Source organism: Rhinoderma darwinii (assembly GCF_050947455.1).
Source record: "Rhinoderma darwinii isolate aRhiDar2 chromosome 5 unlocalized genomic scaffold, aRhiDar2.hap1 SUPER_5_unloc_15, whole genome shotgun sequence".
Classification (NCBI taxonomy): domain Eukaryota; kingdom Metazoa; phylum Chordata; class Amphibia; order Anura; family Rhinodermatidae; genus Rhinoderma; species Rhinoderma darwinii.
In genome coordinates, this window is record NW_027461771.1 from 174,269 (window position 1) to 195,239 (window position 20,971).

Below are 20,971 nucleotides of genomic sequence, written 5' to 3' on the forward strand. Positions count from 1 at the left end.
TCTGTCTTTCTGAAGGGATCTCCCCTTTTAATCCCATTATTTCAACACCTGTTGGACAATGCATGAGTGATAATGAGCTCATTGATTAAATGCAATTAATGAATAGATTGCCACCTCTTGTTGTGTGTCGTCTGTGTTTCTGTGTTTCCGGCATTTCACATTGGAACACCTCATTCACCTTCCTTGTCTTCTCTCCGCCCTCCCTTTTAGGTAAGTTAAAGAGCTGCACCTGAGCCAGCCACTGATTGATTGATTGATTGATTGATTGATTGATTGATTGATTGATTGATTGATGCAGCACAACAGTCAAATAGTGGAGTGGAGTAGGGGAACAGCAAACAGCCAATAAAGCAGCCCGCCCGCTCGCCTGCCCGCCACAATGGACCTACCTGTGTACACTAGATGGATGTGATGGAATGTACTGTCGTCCCTACATTTCAAGAAGAAGTAAGAATTGCAGTTGCAACAAAGCCTTGCTTGCCTACAAAGAGAGCAGCAATTTGGATTTGTTACTATGTTACCTAGAAGAATAACAAACTGTGCAAGGATGGAGGTTGTAGGAGCAAGGAGAAGTTGTCTGTAAAGTTGGTGGATGCCTATTTTCCATTTTGCAGTCCCTTGTCTCCCTCTTGTGGCCTCCTGGAGGCAACTAGCTGTGCAAAAAAAAGACAGCCTGGCGGCCGGCTGTTGCAGTGTTGCCCTCTAAGGCAACACTGAGTGACTGACTGAGCCTCACCGTCTTATATAAAGTTCAGACGGAACTTTGCACGTGTCATAGTGGAGCCCTCAGGATTCCAGAGCCAGCTTTCTGACATCATAATGGGGCCTCAGAGATAAAAGCCTGGGCCCAGGCAGTGTTGGTCAGTGCTGCTCAGCAGGCAGCACTGGACTGGACTGGATTACAGCTGATACAAGGTGTGAAGGAACAAGGGGTGGCTGTGGGCATGCACTTGCTGCCGCTGCCAGTGTTTATCTGCATGGCAGCAGGGCATTTGGGCGTTGCCAGGAAGGCGTTTTTATGTAGATTCCTCCTCTTTCAGCACTGCATTGTGGTGCAAGCAAAAGAAGCAAATCCTGTCTGGCTTCCTCTCCGGCCTTTATTCACCTCCCGTGTAGCTGTGAGTGTGTGAGCCTGCAGGGCCCCATGGAATTGCCTAGAAGTAGGCTGAATCGCTGCAAGGGCTGAACAGCAGTATCGGGCAGGCTCGGGCAACGCGCGGCCCGTTCGGGTTATCGCTTCTCGGCCTTTTGGCTAAGATCAAGTGTAGTATCTGTTCTTATCAGTTTAATATCTGATACGTCCCCTATCTGGGGACCATATATTAAATGGATTTTTAGAACAGGGAGATGGAAATAGAGCTTGCTCTGTCCACTCCACGCATTGACCTGGTATTGCAGTATTTCCAGGACCGGTGCACCCTTTCCTTATGTGTTGACTAAAAGCAGATTCCAAAAGTGTTTTTTGTCTTTGCTATTGTTTCTGTCTTTCTGAAGGGATCTCCCCTTTTAATCCCATTATTTCAACACCTGTTGGACAATGCATGAGTGATAATGAGCTCATTGATTAAATGCAATTAATGAATAGATTGCCACCTCTTGTTGTGTGTCGTCTGTGTTTCTGTGTTTCCGGCATTTCACATTGGAACACCTCATTCACCTTCCTTGTCTTCTCTCCGCCCTCCCTTTTAGGTAAGTTAAAGAGCTGCACCTGAGCCAGCCACTGATTGATTGATTGATTGATTGATTGATTGATTGATTGATTGATTGACTGATTGATTGATTGATTGATGCAGCACAACAGTCAAATAGTGGAGTGGAGTAGGGGAACAGCAAACAGCCAATAAAGCAGCCCGCCCGCTCGCCTGCCCGCCACAATGGACCTACCTGTGTACACTAGATGGATGTGATGGAATGTACTGTCGTCCCTACATTTCAAGAAGAAGTAAGAATTGCAGTTGCAACAAAGCCTTGCTTGCCTACAAAGAGAGCAGCAATTTGGATTTGTTACTATGTTACCTAGAAGAATAACAAACTGTGCAAGGATGGAGGTTGTAGGAGCAAGGAAAAGTTGTCTGTAAAGTTGGTGGATGCCTATTTTCCATTTTGCAGTCCTTTGTCTCCCTCTTGTGGCCTCCTGGAGGCAACTAGCTGTGCAAAAAAAAGACAGCCTGGCGGCCGGCTGTTGCAGTGTTGCCCTCTCAGGCAACACTGAGTGACTGACTGAGCCTCACCGTCTTATATAAAGTTCAGACGGAACTTTGCACGTGTCATAGTGGAGCCCTCAGGATTCCAGAGCCAGCTTTCTGACATCATAATGGGGCCTCAGAGATAAAAGCCTGGGCCCAGGCAGTGTTGGTCAGTGCTGCTCAGCAGGCAGCACTGGACTGGACTGGATTACAGCTGATACAAGGTGTGAAGGAACAAGGGGTGGCTGTGGGCATGCACTTGCTGCCGCTGCCAGTGTTTATCTGCATGGCAGCAGGGCATTTGGGCGTTGCCAGGAAGGCGTTTTTATGTAGATTCCTCCTCTTTCAGCACTGCATTGTGGTGCAAGCAAAAGAAGCAAATCCTGTCTGGCTTCCTCTCCGGCCTTTATTCACCTCCCGTGTAGCTGTGAGTGTGTGAGCCTGCAGGGCCCCATGGAATTGCCTAGAAGTAGGCTGAATCGCTGCAAGGGCTGAACAGCAGTATCGGGCAGGCTCGGGCAACGCGCGGCCCATTCGGGTTATCGCTTCTCGGCCTTTTGGCTAAGATCAAGTGTAGTATCTGTTCTTATCAGTTTAATATCTGATACGTCCCCTATCTGGGGACCATATATTAAATGGATTTTTAGAACAGGGAGATGGAAATAGAGCTTGCTCTGTCCACTCCACGCATTGACCTGGTATTGCAGTATTTCCAGGACCGGTGCACCCTTTCCTTATGTGTTGACTAAAAGCAGATTCCAAAAGTGTTTTTTGTCTTTGCTATTGTTTCTGTCTTTCTGAAGGGATCTCCCCTTTTAATCCCATTATTTCAACACCTGTTGGACAATGCATGAGTGATAATGAGCTCATTGATTAAATGCAATTAATGAATAGATTGCCACCTCTTGTTGTGTGTCGTCTGTGTTTCTGTGTTTCCGGCATTTCACATTGGAACACCTCATTCACCTTCCTTGTCTTCTCTCCGCCCTCCCTTTTAGGTAAGTTAAAGAGCTGCACCTGAGCCAGCCACTGATTGATTGATTGATTGATTGATTGATTGATTGATTGATTGATGCAGCACAACAGTCAAATAGTGGAGTGGAGTAGGGGAACAGCAAACAGCCAATAAAGCAGCCCGCCCGCTCGCCTGCCCGCCACAATGGACCTACCTGTGTACACTAGATGGATGTGATGGAATGTACTGTCGTCCCTACATTTCAAGAAGAAGTAAGAATTGCAGTTGCAACAAAGCCTTGCTTGCCTACAAAGAGAGCAGCAATTTGGATTTGTTACTATGTTACCTAGAAGAATAACAAACTGTGCAAGGATGGAGGTTGTAGGAGCAAGGAGAAGTTGTCTGTAAAGTTGGTGGATGCCTATTTTCCATTTTGCAGTCCCTTGTCTCCCTCTTGTGGCCTCCTGGAGGCAACTAGCTGTGCAAAAAAAAGACAGCCTGGCGGCCGGCTGTTGCAGTGTTGCCCTCTCAGGCAACACTGAGTGACTGACTGAGCCTCACCGTCTTATATAAAGTTCAGACGGAACTTTGCACGTGTCATAGTGGAGCCCTCAGGATTCCAGAGCCAGCTTTCTGACATCATAATGGGGCCTCAGAGATAAAAGCCTGGGCCCAGGCAGTGTTGGTCAGTGCTGCTCAGCAGGCAGCACTGGACTGGACTGGATTACAGCTGATACAAGGTGTGAAGGAACAAGGGGTGGCTGTGGGCATGCACTTGCTGCCGCTGCCAGTGTTTATCTGCATGGCAGCAGGGCATTTGGGCGTTGCCAGGAAGGCGTTTTTATGTAGATTCCTCCTCTTTCAGCACTGCATTGTGGTGCAAGCAAAAGAAGCAAATCCTGTCTGGCTTCCTCTCCGGCCTTTATTCCCCTCCCGTGTAGCTGTGAGTGTGTGAGCCTGCAGGGCCCCATGGAATTGCCTAGAAGTAGGCTGAATCGCTGCAAGGGCTGAACAGCAGTATCGGGCAGGCTCGGGCAACGCGCGGCCCATTCGGGTTATCGCTTCTCGGCCTTTTGGCTAAGATCAAGTGTAGTATCTGTTCTTATCAGTTTAATATCTGATACGTCCCCTATCTGGGGACCATATATTAAATGGATTTTTAGAACAGGGAGATGGAAATAGAGCTTGCTCTGTCCACTCCACGCATTGACCTGGTATTGCAGTATTTCCAGGACCGGTGCACCCTTTCCTTATGTGTTGACTAAAAGCAGATTCCAAAAGTGTTTTTTGTCTTTGCTATTGTTTCTGTCTTTCTGAAGGGATCTCCCCTTTTAATCCCATTATTTCAACACCTGTTGGACAATGCATGAGTGATAATGAGCTCATTGATTAAATGCAATTAATGAATAGATTGCCACCTCTTGTTGTGTGTCGTCTGTGTTTCTGTGTTTCCGGCATTTCACATTGGAACACCTCATTCACCTTCCTTGTCTTCTCTCCGCCCTCCCTTTTAGGTAAGTTAAAGAGCTGCACCTGAGCCAGCCACTGATTGATTGATTGATTGATTGATTGATTGATTGATGCAGCACAACAGTCAAATAGTGGAGTGGAGTAGGGGAACAGCAAACAGCCAATAAAGCAGCCCGCCCGCTCGCCTGCCCGCCACAATGGACCTACCTGTGTACACTAGATGGATGTGATGGAATGTTCCCTACATTTCAAGAAGAAGTAAGAATTGCAGTTGCAACAAAGCCTTGCTTGCCTACAAAGAGAGCAGCAATTTGGATTTGTTACTATGTTACCTAGAAGAATAACAAACTGTGCAAGGATGGAGGTTGTAGGAGCAAGGAGAAGTTGTCTGTAAAGTTGGTGGATGCCTATTTTCCATTTTGCAGTCCCTTGTCTCCCTCTTGTGGCCTCCTGGAGGCAACTAGCTGTGCAAAAAAAAGACAGCCTGGCGGCCGGCTGTTGCAGTGTTGCCCTCTCAGGCAACACTGAGTGACTGACTGAGCCTCACCGTCTTATATAAAGTTCAGACGGAACTTTGCACGTGTCATAGTGGAGCCCTCAGGATTCCAGAGCCAGCTTTCTGACATCATAATGGGGCCTCAGAGATAAAAGCCTGGGCCCAGGCAGTGTTGGTCAGTGCTGCTCAGCAGGCAGCACTGGACTGGACTGGATTACAGCTGATACAAGGTGTGAAGGAACAAGGGGTGGCTGTGGGCATGCACTTGCTGCCGCTGCCAGTGTTTATCTGCATGGCAGCAGGGCATTTGGGCGTTGCCAGGAAGGCGTTTTTATGTAGATTCCTCCTCTTTCAGCACTGCATTGTGGTGCAAGCAAAAGAAGCAAATCCTGTCTGGCTTCCTCTCCGGCCTTTATTCACCTCCCGTGTAGCTGTGAGTGTGTGAGCCTGCAGGGCCCCATGGAATTGCCTAGAAGTAGGCTGAATCGCTGCAAGGGCTGAACAGCAGTATCGGGCAGGCTCGGGCAACGCGCGGCCCGTTCGGGTTATCGCTTCTCGGCCTTTTGGCTAAGATCAAGTGTAGTATCTGTTCTTATCAGTTTAATATCTGATACGTCCCCTATCTGGGGACCATATATTAAATGGATTTTTAGAACAGGGAGATGGAAATAGAGCTTGCTCTGTCCACTCCACGCATTGACCTGGTATTGCAGTATTTCCAGGACCGGTGCACCCTTTCCTTATGTGTTGACTAAAAGCAGATTCCAAAAGTGTTTTTTGTCTTTGCTATTGTTTCTGTCTTTCTGAAGGGATCTCCCCTTTTAATCCCATTATTTCAACACCTGTTGGACAATGCATGAGTGATAATGAGCTCATTGATTAAATGCAATTAATGAATAGATTGCCACCTCTTGTTGTGTGTCGTCTGTGTTTCCGGCATTTCACATTGGAACACCTCATTCACCTTCCTTGTCTTCTCTCCGCCCTCCCTTTTAGGTAAGTTAAAGAGCTGCACCTGAGCCAGCCACTGATTGATTGATTGATTGATTGATTGATTGATTGATTGATTGATTGATTGATTGATGCAGCACAACAGTCAAATAGTGGAGTGGAGTAGGGGAACAGCAAACAGCCAATAAAGCAGCCCGCCCGCTCGCCTGCCCGCCACAATGGACCTACCTGTGTACACTAGATGGATGTGATGGAATGTACTGTCGTCCCTACATTTCAAGAAGAAGTAAGAATTGCAGTTGCAACAAAGCCTTGCTTGCCTACAAAGAGAGCAGCAATTTGGATTTGTTACTATGTTACCTAGAAGAATAACAAACTGTGCAAGGATGGAGGTTGTAGGAGCAAGGAGAAGTTGTCTGTAAAGTTGGTGGATGCCTATTTTCCATTTTGCAGTCCCTTGTCTCCCTCTTGTGGCCTCCTGGAGGCAACTAGCTGTGCAAAAAAAAGACAGCCTGGCGGCCGGCTGTTGCAGTGTTGCCCTCTCAGGCAACACTGAGTGACTGACTGAGCCTCACCGTCTTATATAAAGTTCAGACGGAACTTTGCACGTGTCATAGTGGAGCCCTCAGGATTCCAGAGCCAGCTTTCTGACATCATAATGGGGCCTCAGAGATAAAAGCCTGGGCCCAGGCAGTGTTGGTCAGTGCTGCTCAGCAGGCAGCACTGGACTGGACTGGATTACAGCTGATACAAGGTGTGAAGGAACAAGGGGTGGCTGTGGGCATGCACTTGCTGCCGCTGCCAGTGTTTATCTGCATGGCAGCAGGGCATTTGGGCGTTGCCAGGAAGGCGTTTTTATGTAGATTCCTCCTCTTTCAGCACTGCATTGTGGTGCAAGCAAAAGAAGCAAATCCTGTCTGGCTTCCTCTCCGGCCTTTATTCACCTCCCGTGTAGCTGTGAGTGTGTGAGCCTGCAGGGCCCCATGGAATTGCCTAGAAGTAGGCTGAATCGCTGCAAGGGCTGAACAGCAGTATCGGGCAGGCTCGGGCAACGCGCGGCCCGTTCGGGTTATCGCTTCTCGGCCTTTTGGCTAAGATCAAGTGTAGTATCTGTTCTTATCAGTTTAATATCTGATACGTCCCCTATCTGGGGACCATATATTAAATGGATTTTTAGAACAGGGAGATGGAAATAGAGCTTGCTCTGTCCACTCCACGCATTGACCTGGTATTGCAGTATTTCCAGGACCGGTGCACCCTTTCCTTATGTGTTGACTAAAAGCAGATTCCAAAAGTGTTTTTTGTCTTTGCTATTGTTTCTGTCTTTCTGAAGGGATCTCCCCTTTTAATCCCATTATTTCAACACCTGTTGGACAATGCATGAGTGATAATGAGCTCATTGATTAAATGCAATTAATGAATAGATTGCCACCTCTTGTTGTGTGTCGTCTGTGTTTCTGTGTTTCCGGCATTTCACATTGGAACACCTCATTCACCTTCCTTGTCTTCTCTCCGCCCTCCCTTTTAGGTAAGTTAAAGAGCTGCACCTGAGCCAGCCACTGATTGATTGATTGATTGATTGATTGATTGATTGATTGATTGATTGATTGATTGATTGATGCAGCACAACAGTCAAATAGTGGAGTGGAGTAGGGGAACAGCAAACAGCCAATAAAGCAGCCCGCCCGCTCGCCTGCCCGCCACAATGGACCTACCTGTGTACACTAGATGGATGTGATGGAATGTACTGTCGTCCCTACATTTCAAGAAGAAGTAAGAATTGCAGTTGCAACAAAGCCTTGCTTGCCTACAAAGAGAGCAGCAATTTGGATGTGTTACTATGTTACCTAGAAGAATAACAAACTGTGCAAGGATGGAGGTTGTAGGAGCAAGGAGAAGTTGTCTGTAAAGTTGGTGGATGCCTATTTTCCATTTTGCAGTCCCTTGTCTCCCTCTTGTGGCCTCCTGGAGGCAACTAGCTGTGCAAAAAAAAGACAGCCTGGCGGCCGGCTGTTGCAGTGTTGCCCTCTCAGGCAACACTGAGTGACTGACTGAGCCTCACCGTCTTATATAAAGTTCAGACGGAACTTTGCACGTGTCATAGTGGAGCCCTCAGGATTCCAGAGCCAGCTTTCTGACATCATAATGGGGCCTCAGAGATAAAAGCCTGGGCCCAGGCAGTGTTGGTCAGTGCTGCTCAGCAGGCAGCACTGGACTGGACTGGATTACAGCTGATACAAGGTGTGAAGGAACAAGGGGTGGCTGTGGGCATGCACTTGCTGCCGCTGCCAGTGTTTATCTGCATGGCAGCAGGGCATTTGGGCGTTGCCAGGAAGGCGTTTTTATGTAGATTCCTCCTCTTTCAGCACTGCATTGTGGTGCAAGCAAAAGAAGCAAATCCTGTCTGGCTTCCTCTCCGGCCTTTATTCACCTCCCGTGTAGCTGTGAGTGTGTGAGCCTGCAGGGCCCCATGGAATTGCCTAGAAGTAGGCTGAATCGCTGCAAGGGCTGAACAGCAGTATCGGGCAGGCTCGGGCAACGCGCGGCCCGTTCGGGTTATCGCTTCTCGGCCTTTTGGCTAAGATCAAGTGTAGTATCTGTTCTTATCAGTTTAATATCTGATACGTCCCCTATCTGGGGACCATATATTAAATGGATTTTTAGAACAGGGAGATGGAAATAGAGCTTGCTCTGTCCACTCCACGCATTGACCTGGTATTGCAGTATTTCCAGGACCGGTGCACCCTTTCCTTATGTGTTGACTAAAAGCAGATTCCAAAAGTGTTTTTTGTCTTTGCTATTGTTTCTGTCTTTCTGAAGGGATCTCCCCTTTTAATCCCATTATTTCAACACCTGTTGGACAATGCATGAGTGATAATGAGCTCATTGATTAAATGCAATTAATGAATAGATTGCCACCTCTTGTTGTGTGTCGTCTGTGTTTCTGTGTTTCCGGCATTTCACATTGGAACACCTCATTCACCTTCCTTGTCTTCTCTCCGCCCTCCCTTTTAGGTAAGTTAAAGAGCTGCACCTGAGCCAGCCACTGATTGATTGATTGATTGATTGATTGATTGATTGATTGATTGATTGATTGATTGATTGATTGATGCAGCACAACAGTCAAATAGTGGAGTGGAGTAGGGGAACAGCAAACAGCCAATAAAGCAGCCCGCCCGCTCGCCTGCCCGCCACAATGGACCTACCTGTGTACACTAGATGGATGTGATGGAATGTACTGTCGTCCCTACATTTCAAGAAGAAGTAAGAATTGCAGTTGCAACAAAGCCTTGCTTGCCTACAAAGAGAGCAGCAATTTGGATTTGTTACTATGTTACCTAGAAGAAGAACAAACTGTGCAAGGATGGAGGTTGTAGGAGCAAGGAGAAGTTGTCTGTAAAGTTGGTGGATGCCTATTTTCCATTTTGCAGTCCCTTGTCTCCCTCTTGTGGCCTCCTGGAGGCAACTAGCTGTGCAAAAAAAAGACAGCCTGGCGGCCGGCTGTTGCAGTGTTGCCCTCTCAGGCAACACTGAGTGACTGACTGAGCCTCACCGTCTTATATAAAGTTCAGACGGAACTTTGCACGTGTCATAGTGGAGCCCTCAGGATTCCAGAGCCAGCTTTCTGACATCATAATGGGGCCTCAGAGATAAAAGCCTGGGCCCAGGCAGTGTTGGTCAGTGCTGCTCAGCAGGCAGCACTGGACTGGACTGGATTACAGCTGATACAAGGTGTGAAGGAACAAGGGGTGGCTGTGGGCATGCACTTGCTGCCGCTGCCAGTGTTTATCTGCATGGCAGCAGGGCATTTGGGCGTTGCCAGGAAGGCGTTTTTATGTAGATTCCTCCTCTTTCAGCACTGCATTGTGGTGCAAGCAAAAGAAGCAAATCCTGTCTGGCTTCCTCTCCGGCCTTTATTCACCTCCCGTGTAGCTGTGAGTGTGTGAGCCTGCAGGGCCCCATGGAATTGCCTAGAAGTAGGCTGAATCGCTGCAAGGGCTGAACAGCAGTATCGGGCAGGCTCGGGCAACGCGCGGCCCGTTCGGGTTATCGCTTCTCGGCCTTTTGGCTAAGATCAAGTGTAGTATCTGTTCTTATCAGTTTAATATCTGATACGTCCCCTATCTGGGGACCATATATTAAATGGATTTTTAGAACAGGGAGATGGAAATAGAGCTTGCTCTGTCCACTCCACGCATTGACCTGGTATTGCAGTATTTCCAGGACCGGTGCACCCTTTCCTTATGTGTTGACTAAAAGCAGATTCCAAAAGTGTTTTTTGTCTTTGCTATTGTTTCTGTCTTTCTGAAGGGATCTCCCCTTTTAATCCCATTATTTCAACACCTGTTGGACAATGCATGAGTGATAATGAGCTCATTGATTAAATGCAATTAATGAATAGATTGCCACCTCTTGTTGTGTGTCGTCTGTGTTTCTGTGTTTCCGGCATTTCACATTGGAACACCTCATTCACCTTCCTTGTCTTCTCTCCGCCCTCCCTTTTAGGTAAGTTAAAGAGCTGCACCTGAGCCAGCCACTGATTGATTGATTGATTGATTGATTGATTGATTGATTGATTGATTGATTGATTGATGCAGCACAACAGTCAAATAGTGGAGTGGAGTAGGGGAACAGCAAACAGCCAATAAAGCAGCCCGCCCGCCACAATGGACCTACCTGTGTACACTAGATGGATGTGATGGAATGTACTGTCGTCCCTACATTTCAAGAAGAAGTAAGAATTGCAGTTGCAACAAAGCCTTGCTTGCCTACAAAGAGAGCAGCAATTTGGATTTGTTACTATGTTACCTAGAAGAATAACAAACTGTGCAAGGATGGAGGTTGTAGGAGCAAGGAGAAGTTGTCTGTAAAGTTGGTGGATGCCTATTTTCCATTTTGCAGTCCCTTGTCTCCCTCTTGTGGCCTCCTGGAGGCAACTAGCTGTGCAAAAAAAAGACAGCCTGGCGGCCGGCTGTTGCAGTGTTGCCCTCTCAGGCAACACTGAGTGACTGACTGAGCCTCACCGTCTTATATAAAGTTCAGACGGAACTTTGCACGTGTCATAGTGGAGCCCTCAGGATTCCAGAGCCAGCTTTCTGACATCATAATGGGGCCTCAGAGATAAAAGCCTGGGCCCAGGCAGTGTTGGTCAGTGCTGCTCAGCAGGCAGCACTGGACTGGACTGGATTACAGCTGATACAAGGTGTGAAGGAACAAGGGGTGGCTGTGGGCATGCACTTGCTGCCGCTGCCAGTGTTTATCTGCATGGCAGCAGGGCATTTGGGCGTTGCCAGGAAGGCGTTTTTATGTAGATTCCTCCTCTTTCAGCACTGCATTGTGGTGCAAGCAAAAGAAGCAAATCCTGTCTGGCTTCCTCTCCGGCCTTTATTCACCTCCCGTGTAGCTGTGAGTGTGTGAGCCTGCAGGGCCCCATGGAATTGCCTAGAAGTAGGCTGAATCGCTGCAAGGGCTGAACAGCAGTATCGGGCAGGCTCGGGCAACGCGCGGCCCGTTCGGGTTATCGCTTCTCGGCCTTTTGGCTAAGATCAAGTGTAGTATCTGTTCTTATCAGTTTAATATCTGATTAATAGAAACAGGGAGAGAACCTCCAGCTCACCGGTCTGCGTCTCCAACAGCGTCCATCGGATCCCCGCGACGGCCCGCGGTATGATACAATGATGTAGAGGAAGAGTGATCCAGCGCTGATGTTAGTTTAAAAGGGAAATGAGAGTCCCATGTTTATTGGAAAAAATTTTAGTAAAAATAGAACGGGAGACGCAGTCCCAAAGTGCAAGTAGTTAGGGTATATGCCCCAAGCCTACGCGTTTCAAACGCGGTCTGCGTTCTTAATCATGGCAAGAAAGATAATGACCGTGTGTCTGGGGCTCTCTTGTATGCTGAGTGATCAGCTGTAAGAGCCAATATGCAAATGACGATGATTAGCGGAAATAGTCAGTCAAGGGGTAGCTGACACCCAGCGGGCAAGAAAGTAAATATATCGTAAAATCTAATCTATATAATGATAATATGTGTACATCAAGTGTACAGTGTTCTTCAAAAGCGATTCTAGGATATAATATATAGATGTAACAACTTATGTATAGAAGGTGATAAATGAGCCCGTTAATTAATGGTAAGCTCATACAAAAGAGACTGAGACACCAGGTCGTACATATACTTGTACATACATGAAAAGCAAACATGGCATGTTGACATATCAAAGAATTAAAAATATTTGTATATGAATAAGGTTAAAAAAGAATTGAAGAAAACAGAACAAATTAAATATTTGTATAGTACAGTATTCATAATTCATCTATAATCGTAAGATTTATAAGTATCATAACAAATCACTAAATCTGGAATTGAGTTTTATAAGTATTTTGTCGTAACAAATGTCTAAATCTAATGTCCTCAACGAATGATAAATATTGTTTCCCCCCCCCCCTCTCCTTTACCCCGGGATAGCCTATGTTAATCCATTAATATAGTTTCTTCTATGAATATGTTGGATATAGTTGTATATGGTATTAATATTATTACATATAGAGCAAGTACTTGATAAGTATCCAAAAGGATAATAGATCTCATGTAAAATAAAGAGACTTCACAACCCCTAAGAAACCTTCGCTGGATCCGGAACTAAACGACAACCGCAAGGCAAAAGCATTGGTCTATATATATACTAGAGACATATCAACACCACAGGAGACTTCTGTATGTGAACAACCGATATAAGCATTGATATGAACTACATATGCTGGTGAGGATGTTGAAATATTTGAAAAACGTAACTAGTTTGAATTACTTGTGAAAACAGACATTAACGCATCACGGTAGATGTGAATTGAATCCTATAAAATGACGGAAAAGAATGTGTTTTCTCATGACAATAACAAAATGCACACTGACAATCGGCTAATAATAGACTGGTATAAGAAAACGTGACACGATATTAGAATAGTTAGATATAAATTCCGTATTCCATGAAGTGTGTAAAATGTTCATTAGCCTAATTCTGTATTATAGTTGACCCTGTATGGCCAAACAAATACATATAAACGGCAGAAGAAAACATTAGATAACTGACTATAATATTAACAACAGTTGTACATGTATGGTCCAACAGTATTGATTTGAGATTATGGTTTGCCTCTATTCATATACTACCGAAATATCTAAAAATAAGCCCATTTCTTACACTCATATGCTACATATTTTCAAAACAATCAAAACTAAGAGATCTTTACGCATTGGAATAAACCCAAGGTAAGAGCGAAGTCTATTGAGATCAACATGATCATAACTGTGTCATATGAGTACATAAAGTGAGTACCATACTTGAATGAATATAATTAATTGTAAGTGTGTTTCAGCAGTCCAACGAAAAAGGAAAATACGGCATGGTGGGAAACGTCCACCCCGAGAAGAAGTCGGAAAGGAGGATGACCCACAGCCGCGGCCCGGCCATCCAGCAGCAACTAGTAAGTAGCACAGATGTTTGTGGTAAATGGTGCAATATATTGTCAGATTATTTTTGATGGTTAATATTATTATGGTATATATATATACAAATGTTGCCTTTGAATTATTGACAAAAGTATTGGGTTGGCAAGGGTAGGACTAATAGTAACATTAATATATTTAATGAAAAAATAATGAAGCCCAATTGTCAGGGATTTAATTTATGAAAAATAAAATAAAATAATGTATTACTAGATGAAGTTATTGTAGTACCGCGCAATGGGTATTCATTTATAATGATCATTATTATCATAAGTAAATTATTAATTCTGGAGTTTAGATTGAATGTAGATATCTAGTAATTCATAATGTTGATATATTTAACCATACCCGCTTATAGGGGATTTATTATATAAGAGCCAGAATAAAATATTACTCGTCAAAACATTGTACTTAATGTCCAAATGATATTTATTATATTTATTTCTTTGAAATGCTCGTTGTTGACACTAATGGAATTTGTGTTCCGAGGTGTAAATTGGATATAGATATCTCAGAGTTCAATAGTGGAACATAAGTTCCTTCCTGAGATTAAGTCCCTGGGGAAAGCGGGTTTCTAGATTATAAATCCAGAATGCCTCCCTCGTGAGCAAACGGTGTTTCAGGTCTCCTCCTCTCATCGTCCCCCTTACTTTCTCTATAGCATATGTACAAAATGAGCTGACATTTCTGTTATGGCAAGTGACAAAATGTCTGGCTGCATTGGAAATATTGATGATAGATGGATTACGTATATAACCAAGATGTTCCAAAATACGGGTTTTAAATTTCCTTGTAGTGCAGCCTACATATTTGAGTTTGCATATCGTACATTCAATAATGTAGACTACATAGTCACTGTTGCAATTCATGTAAGATTTGACAGCAAAGATGGTAGTTTCTGTGGAATTTGAGTATTGTTTGTTTATTTTTACAAAATTACAGACTTTACATGGACTAACCCCACACTTGTAAAACCCTTTATGTGTAAGCCAAGTAGGCTTGGGGTTGTTTGTTGGTAAAAGTGATGGGGATAATAAATTACCCAGGGTTTGCGCCCTGCGTGAAACTACTCTACATCCCTCTTTCAAAAGTCTCTCTAATTTGGGATCTTCATATAGTAAAGGAATGTATTTTAATACCATATTTTTGATAGTATCAAACTGGTTGCTATATTGTAGCACAAGAGTTGGAGTGCTGTAATTTTTTGTTGGGATATTTTGAGTTCTGTTCGATGTTATAAGAGAATCTCTATTTTTAGTTCCAACAATATTTTTAGCCCTTGCCAGGGTCCAATCTTTATAACCTCTAGCTTTAAGTCTTTGACAGATGATAGACTCCTCTTTGGTATATCCTACATGGGAACTACAGTTGCGTTTAGCCCGTGTCAGCTCACCTATGGGGATGAACTACTCGGATGAATTTTCAATGGAATGGAATAATATTCTAACAGACTGCTCGATCAACCTTATGCGGCTGATTACCAAGCAAGAAAATATCAAATTATTGGAATTGCAAAAGGATATCAGCAAAATAAGGGAGGAGATCAATCTATCCTCCAGCTCACCAGACTTCACATTACTGCAGAAACGCACTAACGATCACCTGGAACAATTGGAGAAATCGATCGCAGAAACAAAAAAAGTGAAGTTCCAGAGGGACAACCAGGATTATAGTAATAATGAAGTCTACACATGGCATCGAGCAAATTACAACAGATATAAGACCAAATCTATCCTGAGGAATAGACGTTCTCCACACAAATATCTACCTAACTCTCACAAAGTCAGTTTCAGTTCCACTGAACCTGAAACCACGGATGGGGCAGAGGGTGAATCGGATACAGATACGTCCAGATATAATCAACGGTCAAGATCCAACTATAATAGCACACATGATGTTTCAAAAAACGGGGGAGGAGGGGGGGTCGCAAGCATAAATCAAGCCGGCATCACATTGCCCCGCAGACTGAGGAACCAGAGGCACTAAGAACCTTAGACGTAGTCAATCTTTCATCCATGTCTCTTACGACATCTCAGATTAAAGTTCTTTCATTGGGACTAAATTTCGTACCGAATCAAAATTTCGATCTATTCAGTACATTGCTCGATATAAATAAGTTTGTACGAAATCTCACTATTAAGAGACACTTTTTATCCTCTGAAGAAACTCAAGTCATTCCCTCATCAGAAATATCATCAACATCTCAAGTAGTCAATGCATACAGGACATTGTCGTTCCAGGAACAAACTACATTGCTACATTTGGAAGACCTGGCTGGACAACATACTAATCCATCTCCCCTTCCGACATCCACTTTTGAAGTCAAGAATCCAGGATTTTATCCGATTCAGTCTCGCACCGACTCTATGGACACCTTTCAGCAGATCATGGAACGCGAACTGCATAAAATTCAAGAATCTGTCAATAGTGATAATTTCTCACATAATCTTACATTATCAGAGAAACAGGCAATAAGATCGCTACAAGATAACCCAGACATAGTTATCCGCATGGCAGATAAGGGAGGTAGCATCACTGTGTTGGATAAAGATGTATATATCAGCCAGATCATGACACTGTTAAACGATACAGATACGTACACCAGATTAGACCGCAATCCGACTGAGAAATTTTACACCATTCTCAATAAAATATTAGACAAAGGATCAAATCTGGGCATACTCTCAAATAAAGAACTCAAATATTTGCTGGTAGAACATCCAATAGTTCCTATCCTTCATGCACTTCCCAAGACACATAAGGGATTGAATCCTCCCTCCATGCGACCAATTGTCTCTGGCATAGGTTCCCTTACTGAAAGGACATCTGAGTGGCTGGATATTTTCCTCCAGCCTTTGGTTATCAGAACACCGGGGCACCTCAAGGACACCAAAGATGTCCTTGAGGCATTCCACAAAAAAATTTGGTATCATGATTTCACGTGGCTCACCTGTGATGTTGTTGCCCTTTACACAAGTATTCCACAAGACATCGCCCTAGAGGCACTGAGATATCATCTCAATAAATATAGTGGTTATGACAAGGACATGCAAATATTTTTGATAGAAATAACCCATTACCTCATGACACACAATTACTTTAGTTTTGCAGACAAATTTTACTTACAAAAACGTGGAGTATCCATGGGGGCCAAGTTCTCTCCCTCCATAGCCAATCTCACCATGGCATGGTGGGAGGAACACTATATATATTCTCCAGCCAACCCATTTTCTAATTCTATCCATTGGTATGGCAGATACATTGATGATCTCCTATTCATTTGGGAAGGAGATGTATCTGCCATACCACTGTTCATATCATTTATGAACAATAATGATTCCAACCTCAGATTTACTCATAATTTCAATCCAACGTGCATCAATTTTCTGGATTTGAGTCTGACTTGTAAAATTGGAGATATTATTCAATCTGATATCTACTGCAAACCAATATCAGGTAACACCATATTGCATGCTACTAGCTGTCATCCTATTCATACCATCTCTGCTATCCCCATAGGTGAGCTGACACGGGCTAAACGCAACTGTAGTTCCCATGTAGGATATACCAAAGAGGAGTCTATCATCTGTCAAAGACTTAAAGCTAGAGGTTATAAAGATTGGACCCTGGCAAGGGCTAAAAATATTGTTGGAACTAAAAATAGAGATTCTCTTATAACATCGAACAGAACTCAAAATATCCCAACAAAAAATTACAGCACTCCAACTCTTGTGCTACAATATAGCAACCAGTTTGATACTATCAAAAATATGGTATTAAAATACATTCCTTTACTATATGAAGATCCCAAATTAGAGAGACTTTTGAAAGAGGGATGTAGAGTAGTTTCACGCAGGGCGCAAACCCTGGGTAATTTATTATCCCCATCACTTTTACCAACAAACAACCCCAAGCCTACTTGGCTTACACATAAAGGGTTTTACAAGTGTGGGGTTAGTCCATGTAAAGTCTGTAATTTTGTAAAAATAAACAAACAATACTCAAATTCCACAGAAACTACCATCTTTGCTGTCAAATCTTACATGAATTGCAACAGTGACTATGTAGTCTACATTATTGAATGTACGATATGCAAACTCAAATATGTAGGCTGCACTACAAGGAAATTTAAAACCCGTATTTTGGAACATCTTGGTTATATACGTAATCCATCTATCATCAATATTTCCAATGCAGCCAGACATTTTGTCACTTGCCATAACAGAAATGTCAGCTCATTTTGTACATATGCTATAGAGAAAGTAAGGGGGACGATGAGAGGAGGAGACCTGAAACACCGTTTGCTCACGAGGGAGGCATTCTGGATTTATAATCTAGAAACCCGCTTTCCCCAGGGACTTAATCTCAGGAAGGAACTTATGTTCCACTATTGAACTCTGAGATATCTATATCCAATTTACACCTCGGAACACAAATTCCATTAGTGTCAACAACGAGCATTTCAAAGAAATAAATATAATAAATATCATTTGGACATTAAGTACAATGTTTTGACGAGTAATATTTTATTCTGGCTCTTATATAATAAATCCCCTATAAGCGGGTATGGTTAAATATATCAACATTATGAATTACTAGATATCTACATTCAATCTAAACTCCAGAATTAATAATTTACTTATGATAATAATGATCATTATAAATGAATACCCATTGCGCGGTACTACAATAACTTCATCTAGTAATACATTATTTTATTTTATTTTTCATAAATTAAATCCCTGACAATTGGGCTTCATTATTTTTTCATTAAATATATTAATGTTACTATTAGTCCTACCCTTGCCAACCCAATACTTTTGTCAATAATTCAAAGGCAACATTTGTATATATATATACCATAATAATATTAACCATCAAAAATAATCTGACAATATATTGCACCATTTACCACAAACATCTGTGCTACTTACTAGTTGCTGCTGGATGGCCGGGCCGCGGCTGTGGGTCATCCTCCTTTCCGACTTCTTCTCGGGGTGGACGTTTCCCACCATGCCGTATTTTCCTTTTTCGTTGGACTGCTGAAACACACTTACAATTAATTATATTCATTCAAGTATGGTACTCACTTTATGTACTCATATGACACAGTTATGATCATGTTGATCTCAATAGACTTCGCTCTTACCTTGGGTTTATTCCAATGCGTAAAGATCTCTTAGTTTTGATTGTTTTGAAAATATGTAGCATATGAGTGTAAGAAATGGGCTTATTTTTAGATATTTCGGTAGTATATGAATAGAGGCAAACCATAATCTCAAATCAATACTGTTGGACCATACATGTACAACTGTTGTTAATATTATAGTCAGTTATCTAATGTTTTCTTCTGCCGTTTATATGTATTTGTTTGGCCATACAGGGTCAACTATAATACAGAATTAGGCTAATGAACATTTTACACACTTCATGGAATACGGAATTTATATCTAACTATTCTAATATCGTGTCACGTTTTCTTATACCAGTCTATTATTAGCCGATTGTCAGTGTGCATTTTGTTATTGTCATGAGAAAACACATTCTTTTCCGTCATTTTATAGGATTCAATTCACATCTACCGTGATGCGTTAATGTCTGTTTTCACAAGTAATTCAAACTAGTTACGTTTTTCAAATATTTCAACATCCTCACCAGCATATGTAGTTCATATCAATGCTTATATCGGTTGTTCACATACAGAAGTCTCCTGTGGTGTTGATATGTCTCTAGTATATATATAGACCAATGCTTTTGCCTTGCGGTTGTCGTTTAGTTCCGGATCCAGCGAAGGTTTCTTAGGGGTTGTGAAGTCTCTTTATTTTACATGAGATCTATTATCCTTTTGGATACTTATCAAGTACTTGCTCTATATGTAATAATATTAATACCATATACAACTATATCCAACATATTCATAGAAGAAACTATATTAATGGATTAACATAGGCTATCCCGGGGTAAAGGAGAGGGGGGGGGGGAAACAATATTTATCATTCGTTGAGGACATTAGATTTAGACATTTGTTACGACAAAATACTTATAAAACTCAATTCCAGATTTAGTGATTTGTTATGATACTTATAAATCTTACGATTATAGATGAATTATGAATACTGTACTATACAAATATTTAATTTGTTCTGTTTTCTTCAATTCTTTTTTAACCTTATTCATATACAAATATTTTTAATTCTTTGATATGTCAACATGCCATGTTTGCTTTTCATGTATGTACAAGTATATGTACGACCTGGTGTCTCAGTCTCTTTTGTATGAGCTTACCATTAATTAACGGGCTCATTTATCACCTTCTATACATAAGTTGTTACATCTATATATTATATCCTAGAATCGCTTTTGAAGAACACTGTACACTTGATGTACACATATTATCATTATATCGATTAGATTTTACGATATATTTACTTTCTTGCCCGCTGGGTGTCAGCTACCCCTTGACTGACTATTTCCGCTAATCATCGTCATTTGCATATTGGCTCTTACAGCTGATCACTCAGCATACAAGAGAGCCCCAGACACACGGTCATTATCTTTCTTGCCATGATTAAGAACGCAGACCGCGTTTGAAACGCGTAGGCTTGGGGCATATACCCTAACTACTTGCACTTTGGGACTGCGTCTCCCGTCCTATTTTTACTAAAATTTTTTCCAATAAACATGGGACTCTCATTTCCCTTTTAAACTAACATCAGCGCTGGATCACTCTTCCTCTACATCATTTAATATCTGATACGTCCCCTATCTGGGGACCATATATTAAATGGATTTTTAGAACAGGGAGATGGAAATAGAGCTTGCTCTGTCCACTCCACGCATTGACCTGGTATTGCAGTATTTCCAGGACCGGTGCACCCTTTCCTTATGTGTTGACTAAAAGCAGATTCCAAAAGTGTTTTTTGTCTTTGCTATTGTTTCTGTCTTTCTGAAGGGATCTCCCCTTTTAATCCCATTATTTCAACACCTGTTGGACAATGCATGAGTGATAATGAGCTCATTGATTAAATGCATGCAATTAATGAATAGATTGCCACCTCTTGTTGTGTGTCGTCTGTGTTTCTGTGTTTCCGGCATTTCACATTGGAACACCTCATTCACCTTCCTTGTCTTCTCTCCGCCCTCCCTTTTAGGTAAGTTAAAGAGCTGCACCTGAGCCAGCCACTGATTGATTGATTGATTGATTGATTGATTGATTGATTGATTGATTGATTGATGCAGCACAACAGTCAAATAGTGGAGTGGAGTAGGGGAACAGCAAACAGCCAATAAAGCAGCCCGCCCGCTCGCCTGCCCGCCACAATGGACCTACCTGTGTACACTAGATGGATGTGATGGAATGTACTGTCGTCCCTACATTTCAAGAAGAAGTAAGAATTGCAGTTGCAA

The 20,971-nt window shown here is 42.8% G+C and overlaps 8 non-coding genes and 1 pseudogene across 8 annotated transcripts; all 9 read left to right on the plus strand.

The window, feature by feature from the left end:
- Window positions 1-1,232: 1,232 nt before the first annotated feature.
- On the plus strand, window positions 1,233-1,423 carry LOC142685736 (U2 spliceosomal RNA). Its single transcript, XR_012855187.1, has one exon. It is a non-coding gene; the product is annotated as a U2 spliceosomal RNA (small nuclear RNA).
- Window positions 1,424-2,727: 1,304 nt separating this feature from the next.
- LOC142685737 (U2 spliceosomal RNA) lies at window positions 2,728-2,918 on the plus strand. Its single transcript, XR_012855188.1, has one exon. It is a non-coding gene; the product is annotated as a U2 spliceosomal RNA (small nuclear RNA).
- Window positions 2,919-4,198: 1,280 nt separating this feature from the next.
- On the plus strand, window positions 4,199-4,389 carry LOC142685739 (U2 spliceosomal RNA). The gene has a single exon (XR_012855189.1). It is a non-coding gene; the product is annotated as a U2 spliceosomal RNA (small nuclear RNA).
- A 1,265-nt stretch (window positions 4,390-5,654) lies between these two features.
- LOC142685740 (U2 spliceosomal RNA) lies at window positions 5,655-5,845 on the plus strand. Its single transcript, XR_012855190.1, has one exon. It is a non-coding gene; the product is annotated as a U2 spliceosomal RNA (small nuclear RNA).
- A 1,284-nt stretch (window positions 5,846-7,129) lies between these two features.
- Window positions 7,130-7,320, plus strand: LOC142685741 (U2 spliceosomal RNA). Its single transcript, XR_012855191.1, has one exon. It is a non-coding gene; the product is annotated as a U2 spliceosomal RNA (small nuclear RNA).
- Window positions 7,321-8,616: 1,296 nt separating this feature from the next.
- Window positions 8,617-8,807, plus strand: LOC142685742 (U2 spliceosomal RNA). Its single transcript, XR_012855192.1, has one exon. It is a non-coding gene; the product is annotated as a U2 spliceosomal RNA (small nuclear RNA).
- A 1,300-nt stretch (window positions 8,808-10,107) lies between these two features.
- On the plus strand, window positions 10,108-10,298 carry LOC142685743 (U2 spliceosomal RNA). Its single transcript, XR_012855193.1, has one exon. It is a non-coding gene; the product is annotated as a U2 spliceosomal RNA (small nuclear RNA).
- A 1,280-nt stretch (window positions 10,299-11,578) lies between these two features.
- Window positions 11,579-11,668, plus strand: LOC142685876 (U2 spliceosomal RNA; annotated as a pseudogene).
- An 8,585-nt stretch (window positions 11,669-20,253) lies between these two features.
- On the plus strand, window positions 20,254-20,445 carry LOC142685877 (U2 spliceosomal RNA). The gene has a single exon (XR_012855311.1). It is a non-coding gene; the product is annotated as a U2 spliceosomal RNA (small nuclear RNA).
- The last annotated feature ends 526 nt before the right edge of the window (window positions 20,446-20,971 follow it).